Source organism: Canis lupus, chromosome 9 (assembly GCF_003254725.2).
Source record: "Canis lupus dingo isolate Sandy chromosome 9, ASM325472v2, whole genome shotgun sequence".
NCBI classification, from domain to species: Eukaryota; Metazoa; Chordata; class Mammalia; order Carnivora; family Canidae; genus Canis; species Canis lupus.
Window position 1 is genome coordinate 35,639,862 of NC_064251.1, and position 22,024 is coordinate 35,661,885.

At 38.3% G+C, this 22,024-nt stretch overlaps 1 protein-coding gene and 1 non-coding gene across 38 annotated transcripts in view; both read left to right on the forward strand.

Moving 5' to 3' along the window:
- RPS6KB1 (ribosomal protein S6 kinase B1) overlaps positions 1 to 22,024 on the forward strand; it is a 202,166-nt gene that overhangs the window by 57,339 nt on the left and 122,803 nt on the right. For 13 of the 37 annotated variants that reach the window (XR_007412986.1, XR_007413007.1, XR_007412984.1 and 10 more), the window contains one exon: positions 11,615 to 11,669. The exons of 16 other annotated variants lie outside the window; for them this stretch is intronic. The gene's annotated coding sequence lies outside the window, so the exon portion shown is untranslated. Of the gene's footprint in view, positions 1 to 9,893; positions 10,067 to 11,614; positions 11,670 to 22,024 lie in introns of all 37 variants that reach the window. 8 more of the 37 variants (XR_007412981.1, XR_007412980.1, XR_007412978.1 and 5 more) reach the window with 1 other exon arrangement.
- LOC112655723 (U6 spliceosomal RNA) lies at positions 789 to 895 on the forward strand. Its single transcript, XR_003133853.1, has one exon. It is a non-coding gene; the product is annotated as a U6 spliceosomal RNA (small nuclear RNA).

A 22,024-nucleotide genomic window follows, 5' to 3' on the forward strand; every position in this document is an offset into this window, starting at 1 on the left:
CATGGGTATTTTTATTTTAAAATTTAAAAGGTATGATAATTTAGGGAAACAAAAAAAAAAGAATCTCATGTAATCTAGCTGTAGCTACAATAGGGCATCAGTTTGTTTTAATGCATTGATAATTTTAGTACATTAGGTACATTTTAAATTTATACACATTTATACATTTATAATTTATACATTTATACACATCACTGTAATGTTTAAATTCTCATTTTAACATGTTCATAACACTGCAGGTATATTAGTGTATATTGAAAGTTTGTTAGTATACTTGGAACTGTATTCAACTCAACTTGACTGAAAAATAACATTTGAAGAAGAGTACTGAGTTGATGATAAGATTTGACAGTGACAGACTTACCTGATAAATTTTCTTTCCACTAGCATCTAGAATGTAGGAGGTGGGCATTTTAATTGAGTAATTCAAATAGCATTTGCTGAGTACTTACTAAGTGTCAATAATTGTACTAGATGTTGGAGAGGTAGACATTAAAAAAAGAGTTCCTCTCCCACAGTGAAATAAGTGGCTAGACAGGTCTCCAAACAAATAATTGTAGTGTACTGGAATAAACACCATAATTGAAGGTTGTATGAGCAACACAGTGGAAGCAAGAACTAGAGCATTTAACTTTGTCAGGAAGGAAAGGAATTGCTTCGTTAAATTTGTGGTATTCGGGATAAATCTTGAAGAATATGTAGAAATTTGCCAGGACACAGCAGGAAATGGACATTCCAGATAGAAACCACATTAGGTTGAAAGGCATGGCATTGAAATTCAACGGCCTGTGCTTGCTTTGAAGGCATATACACTGAATTTGGAATGATACAGAAAAGATTAGCATGGCTCCTGCACAAGGATGACACGCAAATTTGTGACATGTTACATATTTAAAAAGAAAAAGAAATACAATGGCCCTTTGAAGGAATTAGTCTGGATGGCTGAGTGGCTCAGTCTGTTAAGCCTCTGCCTTCGGCCAGGTCATGTCCCATTGGGCTCTTTGCTTAGTGGGGACCCTGCTTCTCCATCTGCCTGCTGCTCCTCCTGCTTGTGTGTGCTCTCTTTCCCTCCAACAAATAAATAAAATCCTTAAAAAAAATGAAAAAAATGAAGGAATTAGTTTTTTGTTTCTGAAAGAGTAGGGAGGATATTAGGGAATAGGGCTAGAAAATGAGAGATTTTGTGTGTCTCATTTAGGAATTTATTCTATGGTTTATTCTAATGGCCAAAGGAAAGCCATTGAGTTTTAAGCAGCAGAGTTTTGTGACAAGATTTGCATTTTCCAGAACATTCACATGCTGATAGCTTACAGTAATACAAACTCAGGAGATTATTACAAATAGTTGAAGTAGGAGATGAAAAGGTCTTGAACTCAGTAAAATGGGATTTATGAGATTAGAGGGGTTATAAGGAGGAGATAAAATCAATAGGATTAAGTGTGATAAATTGTGCAGTTATGCCCCCTATATCCATGCCCTTGGGTAGTCCCCTTCCAGACTGAATAACTCAGGTGACTTACTTAGGCCATTGAGATAATAGTTGTAATTTAGTGGAAACTTGAAAAATGTTTGCATATTGGGACTTGCCATTTTACAGCCAACAACCCTTCTGCCACCATGTAATCGTATTAGGCTTTGCCTCCTAGAAGATGAGGAACCACGTGGAGAGAGGCTCCAAGTATCCCAACCATCTCAACCTTGCCAGTTGAGGCCCCAAATATATGTGTAAGGTCATCCTAGACCATCCAGCCCCAACTAAGATGGATCAGTTTAGAAGAATCAGCTAGTCAACCCACAGAATCACAGGAAATAATAAATACTTCCTTATCAGCCTTCAAATTTGGAGCAGTTTGATTCATAACAAAAGTTAGTTCATACCCTAAGTGACCCAAGTGATGTGGAGTGGGTTAGAAGTCCAAGATGAATCTCTCTTTTGTAGCTTGGGTGGGTAGATAAATCAATTTTGTAAAGTTATGAATATTAGAAAAAGTAAATTAGTGATATTACCAAAGATAATGGGAAAAATATATATACATTTTAAGACTTTTTAAAAAGGATTTTTATTTATTTATTCACGAGAGACACAGAGAGAGAGAGGCAAAGACACAGGCAGAAGGAGAAGCAGGCTCCCCACGAGGAACCCAATGTGGCACTTAATCCGGGCCCCTGGGATCATGCTCTAAGCCACCCAGACGTCCCTTAAGACTTTATTTTTAAGTAATCTCTACTCCCAGCACGGAACTCAAACTTACAATCTCAGGACCAAGAGTTAATGTGTGCCACCAACTGAGCCAGCCAGTGCCCTGGAAATAATTTTTTTTTTTTTTTTTTTTTAGATTTTATTTATTTATTCATGAGAGGCACAGAGAGAGAGAGAAGCAGGCTCCATGCAGGGAGCCCAACATGGGACTCAATCCAGGGATCCCAGGATCACGCCTTGGGTCAAAGGCAGATGCTCAACCACTGAGCCACCCAGGCGTCCCTGGAAATAAATATTTGTAAAGACCAAGTTTGGAGGGATAATAAATTCAGCTGTGGAAATAGAGTCTTAGGAGTTGAGTTCTTGGGCAGCCCTGGTTGCTCAGTGGTTTAGCGCCACCTTCAGCCTGGGGTGTGATCCTGGAGACCTGGAGGTTTTAAAATACAGAATTAATTTCTTTAATGGATATAGGATTATTCAGGTTACATATTTCTACCTAAGTGAGCTTTGGCAATTTGTCTCTATGGATGAATTGGCATAAGGTGTGTGCAATACTCTCTTATATATCTGTAGTGTCTGTGATGATGTCACCCTTTCATTCCTGATTTTAGTAATTTGTGTCTTGTTTGTTTTTCTGTCAGCATGGCTAGAAGGTTATAGATTTCATTGGTATTTTTTCTTTTTCTTTAAGATTTTATTTATTTCAGAGAGAGAGCACAAAGAGGGGGATGGTGAAAGGGAGTAGAAGAACAAAGGGAGAGGGAAGGGGAGAGAATCTCACACAGACTGTGTGCTGAGTGTGGAGCCTGATCCCACAACCTTGAAATCATGACCTGAGCAAAAACTGAGTGGGATACTTAACCAACTGAGCCTCCCAGGCACTCCTTTGGTATTTTCAGTAAAATTTGGTTTCTTTTTCTTTTCTTTTCTTTTTTTTTTTTTTTTGGTATTATTTATTTTTTCTGTTGTTTCCATATTTTTAATTTTACTGTTTTCTGCTCTTATTTATTTCCCTCCTATTTCCTTTGGATTTAATTTGCTCTTCTTTATGTAGTTTTTAAAGTTGGAAGTTTACTTATTTATTTGTTTATTTATTTTTAAGTAGGCTCCATGCCCAACATGGGGCTTGAATTCATGTCCTGAGATTGAATCTCATGCTCTACTGATTGAGTCAGCCAAGTGCCCCCTTCTTTTTTAATTTTTTAAAAGTTTTATTTATTTATTCATGACAGAGGGTGGGGGGCAGAGACACAGGCAGAGGGAGAGGGAGAGAAGCAGACTCCATGCAGGGAGCCTGATGTGGGACTTGATCCCAGGTCTCCAGGATCACACCACCGGGCCGAAGGTGGCGCCAAACTGCTGGGTCACCAGGGCTGCCCCCAAGTGCCCCTTTATTTATTTATTTTTTTTAATTTTTTATTTATTATTTATGATAGTCACACAGAGAGAGAGAGAGAGAGAGAGGCAGAGACATAGGCAGAGGGAGAAGCAGGCTCCATGCACCGGGAGCCCGATGTGGGATTCGATCCCGGGTCTCCAGGATCGCGCCCTGGGCCAAAGGCAGGCGCCAAACCGCTGCGCCACCCAGGGATCCCGTAAGTGCCCCTTTAAAGGCAGAAGTTTAGACCATTGATTTGAGAGCTTACTTTTTCTAATATAGGCATGTGATTTTATGCATTTCTGTCTGAGCACTGCTTTGGCTGAATCTCATACATTTTGATATGTTGTATTTTTATTTGAGCTAAGTTTAGTATTTTTTAACTTCCCTGTGACTTTTTTTTTAAAGATTTTATTTATTTGAGAGAGACAGCCCAAGCAGGGGGAGTGCAACAGGAAGAGGGGTGTAGTCTGCTGTTGCTGGGTAGAGTGTTCCACAAATATCTTAGGCCAAGTTGGTTGATAGTGTTGTTCAGGTCTTCTCAATCTTTGCTGACTTTCTGCTTATTCTGTCCATTGCTAAGAGAAACAGTGAAGGCTCCAAGTATAACTATGAATTTGTCTGTTTATCCTTTCAAGTTTGGGCTTCATGTATTTTGAAGATCTGTTTTAGAATTTTTATGTCTTTTTGGCAGTTTGATCCTTTTAACATTGTATAGTAAACCTCTTTATATTAAACCTCTTTATCCATGGTGATACACAGCAATTCCCACTTCTTTTGACTAGTGTTTTAATGTTATCTTTTACCATCTCTTTCTCCTAATCTGTGGGTTGCTTATTTTATTTTAGTTAACTCTTTAAAAAAACTCAATCTGACAATTTTTGCTTTTAATTGGTGTGTTTAGATCATTTAAATTAATGTAATAATTGATGTGATTGGACTTCAGTTAACCTTGTGTTGTTTTCTATTTTTTCCTCTTTTTTATTTTGCTCTTTCACCTTTTCTGCCTTTTTTGGGTTGTTTGGATATTTTTAGTTCTATTATATATTGGTTTTTTAGTTGTTATCTGTCTTTATAAACACTTTCATATTCTAATTTTTACCTGGTAACCACTGAGCCTAGGCGTCCTATCTTTATCCAGTTTTGCTGAGATAGAACTGGCATGTAATCATTATGGTTTGATGTGCATTTAAGACTTTATTTATTCATGAGAGACACACAGAGAAGGCAGAGACATAGGCAGAGGTAGAAGCAGGGTCCCTGCAGGAGGCCTGATGTGGGACTTGATCCCAGGACTCCAGGATCACGACCTGAGCCAAAGGCAGATACTCAACCACTGAGCCACCCAGGTACCCTGAAGATACCGTGTTTTTAATAGTTATTTTAAGGACTATGGTATACATCACTAACTTTTCACAGTTTAAGTAAAATGTCAAAATCTTATATCCATATACATGTCTTTTTTTCCCTCCTGTTGTGTGTCATGTTGATTATATTTCTATGTTATTTGAAAACTGCATCAGATGATATTATGGTTTTTGCTTGTAAGTCATACAAATTTTAAAGAACTTTAGTGAAAAAAATAGTCTTTTATATTTATCTACATATTTACATTTCTTTTGCATTTCTTTCAGTCTTTAAGTTGTTTCCCCGTGGTATCACTTACGTTTGTCTTGAAAAATTTCTGTTCTATTTCTATTAGGGTAAATCTGTTGGCAATATATTCTCTTAGTTTTTCTTATTCTGATAATGTCTTTATTTTACTTTCATAATGAAAGCTATTTTGATTGATAGTTTCTTTCAGCATTTTACAGATATCTCATTGTTTTTACTCTCTAAGGTTTCTAATGAGAAATCCATAGTCGTTTAAGTCTTTGCTCCTCCATATGTTATGTATTATTTTCCTCTAGCTACTCTTAAGATTTTTTTTAATCTTGGTTTCCTGCAGTTTGTTTTGTTTTGTTTTGCTTAATTGAGTTATAATTGACATACAACATTATATTAGTTTCAGGTGTACAAACAGTGATTCAATATTTGTATATCTAGCAGTTTTATTATGATATCTTTGGAGGTAGTTTTCTATGAACTTATCCTGTTTGAGATTCATTAAGATTCTTGATTCTCAGCAGATTTGTAAATTTACATCTTTCACCAAACTTGTGGAGTTTTTGGTAATTATTTTTTCAAAAAAGTTTGTGTATGTGCACCAAACTCTTTCTTTTATAATAGGTTGACTAATGGCTACCCAAAGATATCAAGACTTAATCCTAAAAATTAAAATGTTACTTTATTTGGAAAAACAGTCTTTGCTCATATAATTAAATTATGGTTTTTGAGTTAAGGCAATTACCCTGAATTTTTTAAGTGGGCCCTAAATGCCATCACAAGTGTCCTTTATAAGAGAGGCAAAAAGAGATAATACAAAGACACTGAGTTGAAGGTAATGTGAAAATGGAGTACAGAGAGAAATGACCATAAGCTAAAAAATGCTGACAGCTGCCAGAAGCTGGAAGAGGGCAAGTCATGGATTCTCTCCTAGAGCCTCCAGGGGAATGCAGCCCTTCTGACACCTTAATTTCAGACTTCTGGCTTCCAGACCTGTGAAATATGATTTCAGTTGTTTTAAGCCACAAAGTTTGTGGTAATTTTTTAAAAAGATTTTATTTATTTATTAATGAGAGACACAGAGAGAGAGACAGAGACACAGGCAGGGGGAGAAGCAGGCTTCTGGCAGGGAGCCTGATGTGGGATTCCATCCCTGGACCCTGGGATCACACCCTGAGCTGAAGGCATTCAGAAGTTCAACTGCTGAGCCACCCAGGCACCCTAGTTTGTGGTAATTTGATATAACATCAAGAGGAAACTAATAGAAACTAACCTTTATATAGAAACTAATGTACCTTTCTGGAACTCCAATGACACAAATATTAAACCATCAGATATTGTCCCACAGGTTCCAGAGGCTGTCTTCATTTTCTTTTCAATCTTTTTTTCCTCTGTTCTTTAGACTGGAAAATTTCTATTGATATATCTTCAAGTTTTTCTATCACTTTTATCCTGTTTTTGATCTTATCTAGTGAAATTTTTTGTTTTGATATGTTTCTCAGTTTAAAGTATCTATTGGTGGGGTACCTGGGTGGCTCAGTTGGTTAGGTGTCTGACTCTTGGTTTCAGCTCAGGTCATGATCTCAGAGTCCTGGGATCAAGTCCTGTGAGCCCTGTGTTGGGCTTGGTGCTCAGTACAGAGTCTGTTTATCCCTCTCCCTCCCCTTCTGCTACTCCCCCCACTCCACTGCTTGCTAGCTCTCTCTCTCAGGTAAATAAATAAAATATTTTTTAAAACATTACCAGTTGAATTTAGAAATGGTGGTAGACCCAACTCCTGTAGAGCTGACTTATTGGATATGTAGGGAAATGCAAAATAATAACATCCCTTGTTTATTGTTATCTGTAATAATCTAAAATGAAAGAAAATGTGGTTAGGCTTTGATGCTGGACCAAGCTCAGATTTTGGTTGGTCAGAGTTTTGGCCACTAGCCTCAAAGCTGCCCACAAAGGGAAAAATTATGCCAGAACAATAGAAATTACCTCTAATACTTCTGGTCACCAACAAGGAAGTCTGTGTGGGGGAAGGCAAAACCAAGAAACTACTGAGAACAGTGGGTATAGTGTGAAGGATTTGTCTCATTTTATAGATCAGTATCATCAGCTTGCTAAAGAACCCTTACTAAAATGGATTGCAAGAGTAACTAAATTAGGAGAAGTATCTTTGGTTTTAAATGCTGCTGAGTGGAAGAATTTGTTTGGGCTAATACAGGACCTGAAGCTCATTGTTAAACATTCACACATGACTATACATGATCCAGGCACACAGGTGGTTATTTCCAAGGGAATAGTCATCCTGATGGACTACATAAAAGGCACTGTAAATTGTGTTTATCTGGGAAAGGGGGGACTGCCTAACTCCCCCTACAATTGCCAAATGGAAACATCAGATGAAACAGCTGATGCACTTTTTATGCAAGCAATGTGGGACTGGCTTTATGAGGACTGGGATATTCACTTGATGAATATGCTCATTACTCAGGTTCTGGTAGATGCTGTGATTAAGGAGGCCTCTGTTGCATGGGCATGCCATGTAACTTTACTTTTGCAAAAATCAAACAACATCATGAGAATACAATCAGATTTGCTGTCTTAGCTTCCCAGTATGGGTTTTACTGAAAACAAATCATTAAAGTGATTAACAAGAAAATGGGGGAAAGATAGGTGAGTTAGGGGACTCATCTCAGCAGAGTGGAAGTCTTTAGAGAGTGGTGGACATTGATGGTGTTGAAACAAAGATATTGATACGGCATCATCAAAGTTGGGCAGACTACTGGGACTCCCTGCTAGATCTTCAATGTTGAAAGGCCCCAAACAAGTCTGCTCTATTGACCTCAGTTTGGAGGAATTTTAAAAGCCAGAAGGTATAGATTACAATCTATAGAAAAAAATCTACCCAGAATTGCTTGGGGTGATGGCTAGGTGTATTAATCAAGGTAAAGATTTACCAAGGGGCCAGAGTATTCTGGCATGACACCTGAGGCAATATGAACATGTATGGATAGAATGATCAGGAGGTAGAGAAATTTCTGATACTCTTTTGAAACAAAGCTCCAAGGGCACTTGGGTGGCTCAGTGCTTGAGGATCTGCCTTTAGCTCAGGTCATGATCTTCGGGTCCTGGGATCGAGTCCCTAATCAGGCTTTCCAGAAGGAGCCTGCTTCTCTCTCTGCCTATGTCTCTGACTTTCTCTCTGTGTCTCTGATGAATATATTTAAAAAAAAAAAAAAGAAAAAGAAACAGATGCACTGTGGCATGGAAACCTGTTTATGAAGCCCTAACTTGGATTACAACCAGATTGAGAGAAAATAGAAATGTAAGAGTTGATGTGATTATAAAAATTATATTGTTTAAACTAAACAGGCATTAAGGAAAGAAATTGTCTCTTTTAGCTGAAATTTTTTTTAAGATTTTGTTTATGTGAGAGAGAGTGAGCAAGAGAGAAAGCATTAGCAGAGGGAGAGAGAAGCAGACTCTCCACTGAGCCAGGAGCCCAATGTGGGGCTTGATCCCAGGGTCCTGGGATTGTGACCTGAGCTGAAGGCAGATGCTTAACCAACTGAGCCACCCAGGTGCCCTATCTGAGTGTTTTATAGGAATGAATATTATGTTTGACTGGGGAACACTGTCTGTAGTTAGTTTTATAAAACTAGGACCCATTGATGGAGTCCTAATGGAAGCTATAGCTAAGAATGTAAAGGCTGATAAAATTAAGGAGAAAGTTTGGAGGAGAATTAGTATGTTGCAACAGGCTTTATGTGAAGTGGTTGTATCCCTTTTACCTGATTGCATTATGGGGATGAACATCATATCTGATTGGAGAACATTTCACCTACCTATAATTGTAAAATAGAAGGCATGTAAATCTGCCCTTCAAGCAATATTAACTGGACATGCTAAGTGGGAATCAATAAGATTATGTGAATCCAAACAATATAGAGTAGAACCTGAAGTGCTGATATGGACATTTTCTTTGTTTTTTGTTTTGTTTTGTTTTTGTTTTTAAGATTTTATTTATTTATTTATTTATTTATTTATTTATTTATTTATTTATTTATTTATTTATTTGAGAGAGACTGAAAGAGAGTGACAGAGCACACAAGCAGGGGGAATGGGAGAGGGAGAAACAGGCTCCCCCCTGAACAGGGAGCCTGATGTGGGACTCTATCCTAGGACCTTGGGATCATGACCCAAGCCAAAAGGCAGACATTTACCTGACTGAGCCACACAGGCTTACTCCTCAGCAAATTCTTCGTGCTATGACTGTATGTGGAACATACACTGGGGTTTATCACAAAAGCCTGGGAGCACCTCTCAGCATTGACTGCTGAGACTTTGGTCCAGAGAATTCCCATTTGAGAGGCAATTACTAGGTTGCTATCAGACATTAATTAAAACTTCCCTTGTGATTGAAGGACATAAAATCTTGAAACCTAAAATGCCTTTGATGTCTTGGATGATGCTGGAAAAACACTGTAATTTTGCATCTTATGCAGTTCATTACAGAGTTTGGGGAGAACCAATAAATACTTTCTCTATGAAAGCAATTAAAATAAGTGGGAAAATGATTATTAATAGTATAGGTTCATTCTATCCTTTGATTCAGAACTTTACTCAGAGCTAAATATTTTGAATTTGGAAACTTTTCTCATTAATGGGGAGGGCAGTGCCCAGAACAGTTCCCTAATAAAATGGAAATGATTTATACAGGGTCATGCTACCTATGGAATGCAAGGATGATGTACTTACAAGTAGGGAGCCTTTTTGCAAACACTAGCCCTGATTTTGAAACTGTGTGAGGAACCTCCAGATTCTGTCATCACTTGGACATTTCTCAACTGACCAACAAATATCTCCTTGGTTCTTGGATGGCAAGTTGTAAGGTAAATAGACAAAATCCTGTTTGGAATACCACCATTCTGATCAGAGAAGGTAAAAATCAGCTAGGTGGGCTGAATTGCATACTGTTTTCTTAGCAGCGATGGAAGAATTGAGCAATGAATGGTATTAATTCCTAGATTTCATTTTTTACTAACTCATGGACCATGGCCAATAAAGAGCAGTGGAATCCTGGCCTATTAAAGGGGTGCCTGTATGGGGCACAGCTCTGTCGAAATTTGAGGAGCACATTGAGCTAGGAGATATCAATGCCCATTAGAAAAAAAACCCTTTCTGGACATTTTAAATATTATTTTGTGATACTCTGGATCCTATTAAAATTCTCTGAAGAACGTTGATTTTTATTGCTGTCTTCCAGCAGTCAGTATCTCAGTTGAATCGAGACTTCAGGGTCTATCTTGACTTTTTTTCCCTTATGGTTCCTTTTTTTAAATTAATTAATTAATTTATGATAGTCACACACACACAGAGAGAGAGAGAGGCAGAGACACAGGCAGAGGGAGAAGCAGGCTCCATGCACCAGGAACCCAATGTGGGATTGGATCCTGGGTCTCTAGGATCGCGCCCTGGGCCAAAGGCAGGCGCTAAACCGCTGCACCACCCAGGGATCTCTGTTCTGTGTTCTTTAAATCTGTCCTACATCTTTGCTACTTAGAGTTGGTCTCGGACTCGTGCTTTGCTTTATACTGTCATTCAGTTCTCAAGGATTTTACTATACTGCTGTGCGGTGTTCTGTGTATGTGTACCTCAGAAACGAGCCCTGGATATATGCTGAATTGTACACAGAACTCAGAGAACCCTTCTCTAGCTCTTTCTTCCCTGGGATTCTCTTCATCTTCCTGCCTCTGTCTTCTAGCTAGAATGATGGGGTTTTTCTAGAAGTTTTAGTTGCCCATGCCATAGAAAGAGAAAAGAGAGAAGGGAAAAATGGGGATTTCTCCCTCACAACTCTTTAATACCTAGGGACCCATTTTTTCAGTTTCTCTGTCTACAAAGACAGGGTTTCTCTAGTAGTTTTAGCTGCCTGTGTTGCCACTGCCACAGCTTCCCCAGGCACCCACCCTCCTGTAAAATTCTCTCCTTATTCCCCCCCCCCAACAAAAATGAAACTCTCTCATGTATGAATCCCTTTTCCTATTTGATTCTTCTCCCCAATACCTCTTTTGTTTACTTTTCCCTAGTGTTTAGGTAGTGACTTTTGTATTTCATCCAGACTGTTTAGTTATAATGAGCAGTGGAGATAGGCTTTAGTGGACTATTCCTTGCCTGGCACTAGAATCTCTGAATACTTATTTCTTAAATTAGCTATTTAAAGTCTGTCCTCCACTATACTCAATGTCAGTAGGGACTGTTTGGATTTTTATTACAGTATCCCTATGATACTGTAATACAATTCTTGGCATATACTAAGAACCCAATAAATATTTTGGGAATATATGAATGAATGGACATTTTTCAGATCTCATCTTACTTGACATTTTTGTTGCATTCTACACTATGGATTGTTCTCACCTGGAATCTTTTGCCCGTAGGCTTCCATATTACTAAAGTCTGCTGGTTCTCCACTTCTCTAGCCTTCCTTTATAGGTAAGTTTCCATTTTTAAAAAATTTAATTTATTTAAAGAGTGTGAGTGGGAGGGAGAGGGAGAGAGAATCTGAAGCAAACTCTGTGCTGAGCTTGGAGCTGGATGTAGGACTCAATCTCATAACCTTGAAATCATGACCTGAGCCAAAACCAAGAGTTGGACACTCAGCTGACAGAGCCACTTAGGTGCCTCAAGTTACCATATCTTTATGAACATTATAGCTTCAGAAATTACTTTTGAAAAGGAGATACCTACATAGCTCATGTAGGCACACGTAAATTCTTAGTAGTGAATGCTAAGTCACCATTTCATCATTCTAGAAGAAAGTAGGTATTTGTTAACTGCATAGTGGCACTCTTTTGCTGTTCTCTTATTACCTGTTATTAGGTCCTCTGTAACTCTTTTTCCCCCCGCTTAGCTAGTTTATTATTTTCTATACACAGTTGCTAGAAAACAATTTTTTCTTTTCTTTTCAAATTTTATCCACTTATTTGACAGAGAGAAAGAGAGAGAGAACACACAAGCAGAGGGAGCAGCAGGTAGAAGGAGAGGGAGAAGCAGGCTCCCTGCTGAGCAGAGAGCCAGGCACAGGGCTTGATCCCAGAACCCTGGGATCATGACCCAAGCAGAAGGCAGATGCTCAACCAACTGAGCCACACAGGTGCCTCTATAATATAATTTTCAAAAATTTAAAAACATGACTCTTACTAAAAAATAATAGGAAAATATTTCAAATACTTTCTTCAACTTGTTAGTTATGAGAACATATACTAAGACTGGTTCAAAGAAAAATTCAAGGAACAGAAAATTTATGTAGTCAAAGTAATTTTGAAACAGATTGTCAAAAGATGCAAATTTCTGAATGGTAAGAGACGTAGTATTTTGGGTTATATTTTCTAGATGGATAGCAGTTAAATCTCTACCAGGAGATTTGTATTTATATGACAAAGGACAGGAATCATTTACATTGCTCTCCAATAGGAAGAGCAATTGCTTTGTTATAAATTACCTGCAAGTTAACCACTACCCCTATTAAGCTGCAAAATAGCCTACTCAATAGAAAGTCAAATTAAGATGCATATCCCTACATAATTCCCAGAGGGTCTGCTGAATTATATTTTATATTCTATTGGAATAATCTCAGTAATCTCTTCTGCCTATTTACAAAATTTGAATGTTTTTTCTTAATGCTCTTTTGCCTGACAAGAAAACTTTACTTCTGGTTTTCTGTAGTGCCTGTCCCCCTTCCTTCATAGAATGTTTATCCCTCTCTTTGTGCCCAGTTATTTCTCTTAACTTCCATTATATCTTGGCCCCAGCTTGCTTCCTTTGAACACAAAGTTTTTATTTTCCTTCTTTCACTTTTATGAGATGTGGCTGATCTGCAGTTCACTTTCAAAACATTTGGAGAGTAATTTGGGGTGTTTTTTATTTTATGGTATAGTAAGATGGTACTATTTTTATTAAAAATGGTCTTTATTGGTTTGGCATATGTATATTCTCAGTTTTACTTTAAGCTCTGGTATAAATTATAAATGATGGGTTTTTTGGTATAGAAATTGTATCCACTGGGGTGGATATACCTGGGTGGCTTTGTTGGTTAAGCATCTGACTTCAGCTCAGATCATCATCTCAGGGCCTTAGGTTCTGGCCGGGACTCAGATTCCTCACTCAGTGAGGAGTCTGCTTGTCTCTCTCCCCCTTCCTCTATCCCTGTCCCTGCTCATGTTCTCTCTCTTTTTCAAAAAAATAAATAAAATCTTAAAAAAAAAAAAAAAAAGAAATTGTAGAGCAGCCCGGGTGGCTCAGCGGTTTAGTGCTGCCTTCAGCCTAGGGTGTGATCCTGGAGTCCTGGGATCGAGACCCACGTCGGGCTCCCTGTGTGGAGCCTGCTTCTCCCTCTGCCTGTGTCTCCACCTCTCTCTCTCTGTGCGTCTCTCATGAATAAATAAAATCTTAAAAAAAAAAAAAGAAATTGTATTCATTAATTCAGGGATGGTAAATACATAGCACTTGGGCTATCACTTTACCTACCCATACCTATGGCAGATATTGACCATTGATATCAAATTCATTTTTGTTCATCCTGAACTCAGTCTCAGATTATTACTTCACACAGAGAAGCAGCTATTCACTGTTAATCAGTTGAATTAACACAAAGTGATTTTTTAAAAAAAGTTTCTATTTATTTATTTATGAGAGACAGAGAGAGAGGCAGAGACACAGGCAGAGGGAGAAACAGGTTCCATGCAGGAAGCCCAATGCAGAACTCCATCCTGGGTCTCCAGGATCATGCCCTGGGCTGAAGGTGGCGCTAAACCGCTGAACCAACTGGGCTGCCCCGGTGAATAAGTTTTAAATGAATGCTTTTAGGAAAAATATCACAGAGTAGCCTGGTTCTACAGTTGGCATATAGGCAGGCAATCTTTGTCTCTCTCTCAAAAATGCCTTTGGGAATTGTTTTTAGGTAATTAGTTGCATGAAGTCAAGTATAATCTTAAAAGGTATGTTTTCCTTAATGCAAATCAAAACCACAGTAAAGTATCAGTCAGAATGGCTACAATCAAAAAGAAAAGATATGGGATGCCTGTGTGGCTCAGCGGTTGAGTATCTGCCTTTGGCTCAGGGTGTGATCCTGGAGTTCCAGGATCAAGTCCCACATTGGGCTCCCTGCATGGAGCCTGCTTCTTTCTCTGCCTATGTCTCTGCCTCTCTTTCTCTGTGTCTAGCATAAATAAATAAATAAATAAATAAATAAATAAATAAATAAATAAATAAATAAATAAATAAATAAATACTATTAAAAAAAAAAAGATAAGATATGGGACACCTGGGTGACTCAGTGTTTGAGCTTCTGCCTTCAGCTTAAGTCGTGATCCCAGGGACCTGGGACGAGTCCCGAATTAGACTCCCTGTGAGGAGCCTGCTTCTCCCTCTGCCTATGTCTCTGCCTCTCTATCTCTGTCTCATGAGTAAATAAATAATATCTTTTAAAAAAAGAAAAGATACAACAAATATTGGTGAGGAAGTGGAAAAAACAAAATACCTGTACACTATTGGGAATGTAAATTGATGTAGCGACTGTGGAAAACTATGAAGGTTCTTCAAAAAATTAAAAATAGAAATACCATGTGATCCAGTAATTCCAATACCCAAAGAAAGCAAAAACAGTAATTCAAAAAGATAGGGGCAGCCCGGGTGGCTCAGGGGTTTAGCGCCGCCTTCAGCCCAGGGCCTGATCCTGGAGACCTGGGATCGAGTCCCACGTCGGGCTCCCTGCATGGAGCCTGCTTCTCCCTCTGCCTGTGTCTCTGCCTCTTTCTGTCTCTCCTCTCTGCTGTGTTGCTCATGAATAAATAAATAAAATCTTTAAAAACAAAACAAAACAAAAAAAAAACAAAAAGATATATGCATCCCTATATTTATTGCAGCATTATTTAAAAAACCCAGGATCTGTAAGCAACCCAGGTGTCCGTTAATAGATGAATCAATAAAGAAGATGTGTATATAGACAATGGAATATTATTCAACTAAAGAAGAATGAGATATTGCTATTTCTGGTAACATGGATAGACTTTGAGGGTATTATGATAAGTGAAATAAGTCAGGCAGGGTCACCTGCATGGCTTAGTAGTTGAGCATCTGCCTTTGGCTCAGGTCATGATCCCGGGGTTCTGGGATTGAGTCCCACATCAGGCTTCTTGCAGGAAACTTGCTTCTCCCTCTGCAAATGTCTTCTGCCTCTCTCTGTGTGTCTCTCATGAAGAAATAAAATCTTAAAAAAGTCAGAAAAAAGACAAATATCATGATTTATCTTATATTTGGAATATAAAAAACAAAACAAAAAACAGAATCAGACGTATAACTAAATACAGACAACAAACTGTTGTTTGCCAGAGAGGAGGTCAGTAGATGGGTAGGGCAAAATGGTTGAGGGGGAATTGAAGATACAGGCTTCAAGTTATGGAATGAATGGGTCACCGGGATAAAATGTATAGTATAGGGAATATGGTCAATGGTATTGTAATAGTGTTGGGGATGACAGATTGTAGCTACATTTGTGAGCATAGCATAAAAAGTATAGGCTTATCAAATTACTATGTGGTACACCTGAAACTAATGTTAACATTGTATTTCAACCATACTTCAACTAAAAAAAATAGAGATAACTTTAAAAAAATGAAGTATGCTTTCCTTTTTTTAGCTAAAAATCCAAATTACTAAAGTAGATACAGTTTTATATAAAAACTTATTTCTGTCATGTGGTTCACTGGTTAACCATCTGGAATATAAAAACATGGATTTATTAATCTAATTTCAATTTTTTTTTGCAACTTCACACCTTTTACTTATGCTGTTTGTACTTGTGCTTTGTCTTGAAAATACCTTCTCCTTCTGCCCCAACAATGCATTGGTGAGAAGGGAGCAAAAAATAAGACATCCCTCCTTATTAAACATGGACACGTTATACAGGCCCACCTGGTGAAGGCTAGGAGGAGTCTTGGGACATTCTCAGATTCCTGTTCAGGAGCAGGGTGGGTTATTGGAGTGGCATCACATGTAAGAGGGGTATCTCCAGGACAGCCACTCTAGTCCTAGCTATTGGGTTTCCTGGTTCTCCATGCCTTCCTGGCACTACCACCCTCAGTGACATCTCCAGTGTATTTTTTTTTTAAGATTTTATTTATTTATTCATGAGAGACAGAGAGAGAGGCAGAGACACAGGCATAGGGAGAAGCAGGCTCCATGCAGGGATCCCAACATGGGACTCCATTCCGGGTCTCCAGGATCACTTCCTGGGCTGGAGGCGGCACTAAACCACTGAGCCACCGGGGCTCCCCTTCTCCAGTGTATTTTTTTTTTTTTTTAAGATTTATCTATTTATTTGAGAAAGAGAGAGAACAGGAGTGGGGGAAGAGGCAGAGGAAGAAAATATTAAGCAGACTCCCTGCTGAGCACAGAGCAGGCTTGATCTCATAACCCATGAGATCCTTACCTGAGCTGAAACCAAGAGTCCAATGCCTAACCAACTGAGCCACCCAGGTGCCCCTCCAGTGTATCTTTTTTTAATGTATTTACATTTGATCCCAAAGTAATGTGCTTTAGATTGAAAAAATGTTTGATTTCCATAACCTAAAGAGTTTTGTCATAGATCAAAGAAGGTTCAAAATCAGAAATTTGTTACCTCCTTTCTTGTGTAAAAGAACTTTACAATAACTTTCAGATGTATCATAAGTCCAAAAAAAGAACTTGGTGTTTTGTAGAGGGAAGTTCAGGAGATGTGAAGGATCTATTGGCTTGTTTAATGTTCTCAGTGCCCTTGATATGTACATAGAATAATTATTAAAAACATGGACTAGGGGGATGCCTGGGTGGCTCAGTGGTTGAGTGTCTACCTTTGGTTCAGGTCGTGATCCCGGGGTCAAAGGATGGAGTCCTACATCAGGCTCCCCACAGAGAGCTGCTCCTTCTGCCTATGTCTCTGCCTCTTTCTCTGCGTCTCTCATGAATAAATAAATAAAATCTTAAAAAAAAAAAAAAAAAAAAAACATGGACTAGGGACCTCTAAGTGGTTCCATGGTTGAGCATCTGCCTTTGGCTCAGGTCATGATCCCAGAGTCCTGGGATCAAGTCCTGTGTCAGGCTCCCCGCAAGGAGCCTGCTTTTCCCTCTGCCTATGTCTCTGCCTTTCTCTCTGTGTTTCTCATAAATAAATAAATAAAATCTTTTAAAAATAAAAATAAAAACATGAACTATGGTGCCAAATTCCTTTGGATTCGGCTTGGGCAAATTGCTTAACTTTGCTTTTTCAGTTCCCTCATCTTTTTTTTTTTTTTTTTTAGTTCCCTCATCTTTTTAAAAAAAAGTATTTTATTTAAATTCAGTTTGCCAATATATAGTATAACATCCAATGCTCATCTCATCATGTGCCCTCCTTAGTGTCGGTCACTCAATTAGTGACTATCCCCCCACCCACCTCTCTTTCTACAACCCTTTGTTTGTTTTCCAGAGTTAGGAGTTTCTTATGATTTGAGTTTCCTCATCCTAATGTAGTTAGCGTGAGAAATTTTTATTTATTTATATAATTGTGAGCAACACACACATTCATATACACATACACATATATATATGCCAACATATATATACAACATACTCTCTTATTTATGGCATTTAGAACAATCTAAGAACATGGTAAGTGGTGTATACCTTAGTTATTATTTATCTTTACAAATTAAACTTAATACCATTCCTCAAATGCTTACCAGTACCACATCTTTCTCCTGAAAGTATTAAAATTTATTTTAGATGTTCATATCATAGTTACATGATTCTTTTGTTTCTTTTTGTAAATAGGTTTTTTGAGTGAGCTGTTTGCACAAGAAAAGAAACTCTTAATTTGTTTAGATCCAGAAAGAATAGATCAATTTGAAATATTCCTCATAAGTGGCTATAAGAGGCAACAAGTGCTAAGAAATATGAATTTATGAACACAGCCACATGGTTTTTTCCCTTACAGTTTGATTTAAATTTAATATCCTCCCACAATGGAAAATGATTTACAATAAAGAGATGAACTGGAAGGAATAGGAAAATGGAAACAAGATGTCATTTCTTTTACTATCCAACAGATTTACCATCTGTTTTAAAATGTTTGACCATCTACAGTAAATGAAACAAAATGCTTTTTAAAAATAATGTAATACTTTAAACTATTTTTACTACCAAACTCTCCCACCCTTATGAACATATTCATTTTACTAAGTAAAGGTTTATTTAAGCTCCGCTTACATCTATGTTGTTTTTAGCTCATTTCCTTTTTTAAAAAAGCAATTGGTGAGTTTATTTCCCAGTTTAGCTGTTATAATAAAATATAAAAGGCATTTCTGTTTTGGCCTCTACTATAGCATTATCGAAAGCTATGAAAGTCACAGCAAGATATAGGACAGCATAAAATTAGAAACTGCTGGTGTTTCTTTAGCAGCAGTTACTGCACTTGGAGTTTTCCCCCCTCTTGCTACCAGCCCAAATCTGAGAGTCACCCCTGTGTACCAGACAACAAACCCTAAGTGTGTTTTTTTAATCTTTTCAAATTACACTTCCATGTTTTTTCTTATTCATCTTCATTCATAAAAATGGCTAAGTAGTGATAGTGGAGATTAGGAAAAATGTAAAGAAATGGATTTAATTTTTCCTCATATAAAAATTAATTTTTATTCATTCAAACTAATTTTTTAAGTAACAGCTTTATTGAGATATTATCCACACAGCATAAAATTTTACCCTTTTGAAGTATACAGTTTAGTGGGTTTTTATCCACAGAGTTAGTTGTATAACCATCATAAATTATAAATTTAGAACATTTTCTTCACTTCATAACAAAACTCAGTATTCATTAATTGTTACTCCTCATTTCCCCATCCTCCTAACCACTAATGACCATTAATCTACTTTCTGGCTCTTTGGATTTGCCTATTCTAGACATTTCATATAAATGGAATCATTCACTATGTAGAGTTCTGTGACTGGTGTCTTGAACTTAGAAGGGTGTTTTCAAGGTTTATCCATGTTGAAGCATGTATCAATAATTCATTTCTTTTTATTGCTCAGTAATATTCCATTGCATGGATATGACATGTTTGTTTATTCATTCACCAGCTGATGAACATTTAAATTGTTTCCCACTTGTTGACAGTGTTAAGACAATGCTTCTTTTATTTATTTTTTTTAATTTTTATTTATTTATGATAGTCAGAGAGAGAGAGAGAGAGGCAGAGACACAGGCAGAGGGAGAAACAGGCTCCATGCACCGGGAGCCCGATGTGGGATTCGATCGGGGGTCTCCAGGATCGCGCCCTGGGCCAAAGGCAGGGGCCAAACCGCTGCACCATCCAGGGATCCCGACAATGCTTCTTTTAACATTCATGTATAAGACAGGTTTTTAAAAAGATTTTATTTATTTATTTGAGAGAGAGTGAGTGAGTGAGCATGGGCAGGGTTGGGGAGGAGCAGAGGCCAAGGGAGAAGCAGACTCCTCGCTGAGCAGGGAGCCCGGTGTGGGACTCAATCCCAGGAACCAAAGGCAGATGCTTAACCAACGGAGCCACCCAGACGCCTCAAATTTGTTTGTATTTTAATTTTATTTTTAAGTAATTTCTACACCCAACTTGACACTTGAACTTACAGCCCCAAGAACAAGAGTCACATGCTCCATTGACTGAGATAACTAGGTGCCCCCATGTATAAATTTTTATATGGGCATATGTTTTCATTTTTCTTGAGTATATACATAGGAGTAGAATTGCTGGGTCCTATGGTAACTCTATGTTTAACCTTTTGAGGAACTGCCAGCCTATCTTCCAAAGTGCCTGTACGATTTTACATTCCTACCAGCAGTGTGTGACGATTCTAATTTCTTCACATCTTCTCCAACACTTGTCATTTGTCTTTTTGATTGTAGCCATCCTAATGGGTAGAAAGTGGCATTTCATTGTGTTTTTTTTTTATTTTTTATTTTTTTATTTATGATAGTCATAGTCACAGAGAGAGAGAGAGAGAGAGGCAGAGACACAGGCAGAGGGAGAAGCAGGCTCCATGCACCGGGAGCCCGACGTGGGATTCGATCCCGGGTCTCCAGGATCGCGCCCTGGGCCAAAGGCAGGCGCCAAACCGCTGCACCACCCAGGGATCCCTCATTGTGGTTTTGATTTGCATTTCCCTGATGGCTAATGATGTTGAGCATTTCTTCATGTGCTTATTGTCCATTTGTATGTCTTCTTTGGAGAAATATCTTTTCAGGTGCTTTTTAAAGTTTTTTTAATGAATTTTTTGAAAAATGAAGAAACATTTAAAACCTATTCAAATAGGTTCTAGTTCAATTTGTTACTATAAATTGTCATAGCTGGTTTACTGAAAACAGACATTTAAAATTGGTGTACCTCAATGTTTTGCAGAAAAATGGATGAAGGATAAACTGTTTAGACTTAGCCCCACTTAGCAGGATGGCCCGCTTGTACTTCTATGTTCCTGGAGCCATGGTGATGATGACACACATCCTGGTGGCATGCTGAGTGTGTTGGTTCAGCCTTATCCCCGTTATACTAGAGTAAAATGGGTGTCAGGCTGTCACCAATCACACACATTTTTTAAAAGAAATCTTTACCAAGGGACTCTTTATAAAACATTCTGAACCATGACTTGGAGCCAGCAGAGTAGTCTGTGGCTGTGGACTTCAGCGTAACCATCAACATTACTGTTCAAGAAATCACAATTTACATCCATTCAAAGTTGTGAATGCTAGTTTTTCCCCCAGTAAAAAGGCCATTAACTTTTAAAAATTGGGATTTTTGTCTTTTTCTTCTTCTTTAAAGATTTTATTCATGGGATCCCTGGGTGGCGCAGCGGTTTGGCGCCTGCCTTTGGCCCAGGGCGCGATCCTGGAGACCCGGGATCGAATCCCACGTCAGGCTCCCGGTGCATGGAGCCTGCTTCTCCCTCTGCCTGTGTCTCTGCCTCATTCTCTCTCTCTCTCTCTGTGACTATCACAAATAAATAAAAATTAAAAAAAAAAAAAAAAAAAAAAAAAAAAAAAAAAGATTTTATTCATGAGAGACACAGGGGGAGAGAGAGAGGCAGAAACATAGGCAGAGGGAGAAGTAGGCTCCCCGTGGGGAGCCCCATATAGGACTCAATCCGGGCACTCTGGGATGGTGCCCAGAGCCAAAGACAAACACTCCACCACTGAGCCACCCAGGTGTCCTGGGGTTTTTGTCTTCTTAATGTGTTTGACCTTATATGTTCTAGATACAACTTCTATATCAGATAAGTGATTTGCAAATATTTTCTCCCATTTTGTGGGTTGTCTTTAACTTTTTTTTTTTAAGATTTTATTTATTTATTCATGAGAGACACAGAGAGAGAGAGGTAGACACATAGGCACAGGGAGAAGCAGGCCCCATGCAGGAAGCCCGACGTGGGACTCGATTCCGGGACTCCGGAAGGCAGATGCTAAACCTCTGAGTCACCCAGGCATCCCTGTCTTTTACTTTCTGTTTTTTCTTTTTTAAAAAAATTTTTATACATTTTTTAAAGATTTTATTTTTTATTCATGATAGACAGAGAGAGAGAGAGAGAGAGAGAGGCAGAAGGAGAAGCAGGCTCCATGCAGGGAGCCTGATGCGGTACTCGATCCCGGGTCTCCAGGATCACGCCCTGGGCTGAAGGCAGGCGCCAAACTGCTGAGCCACCCAGGCTGCCCTGTCTTTTACTTTTTTGATGATATTTTTGAAACACTAAAATTTTTTATTTTGATGAGGTCCAGTTTACCTACTTTTTTCCTTTGATTGCTTGTGCTTTTA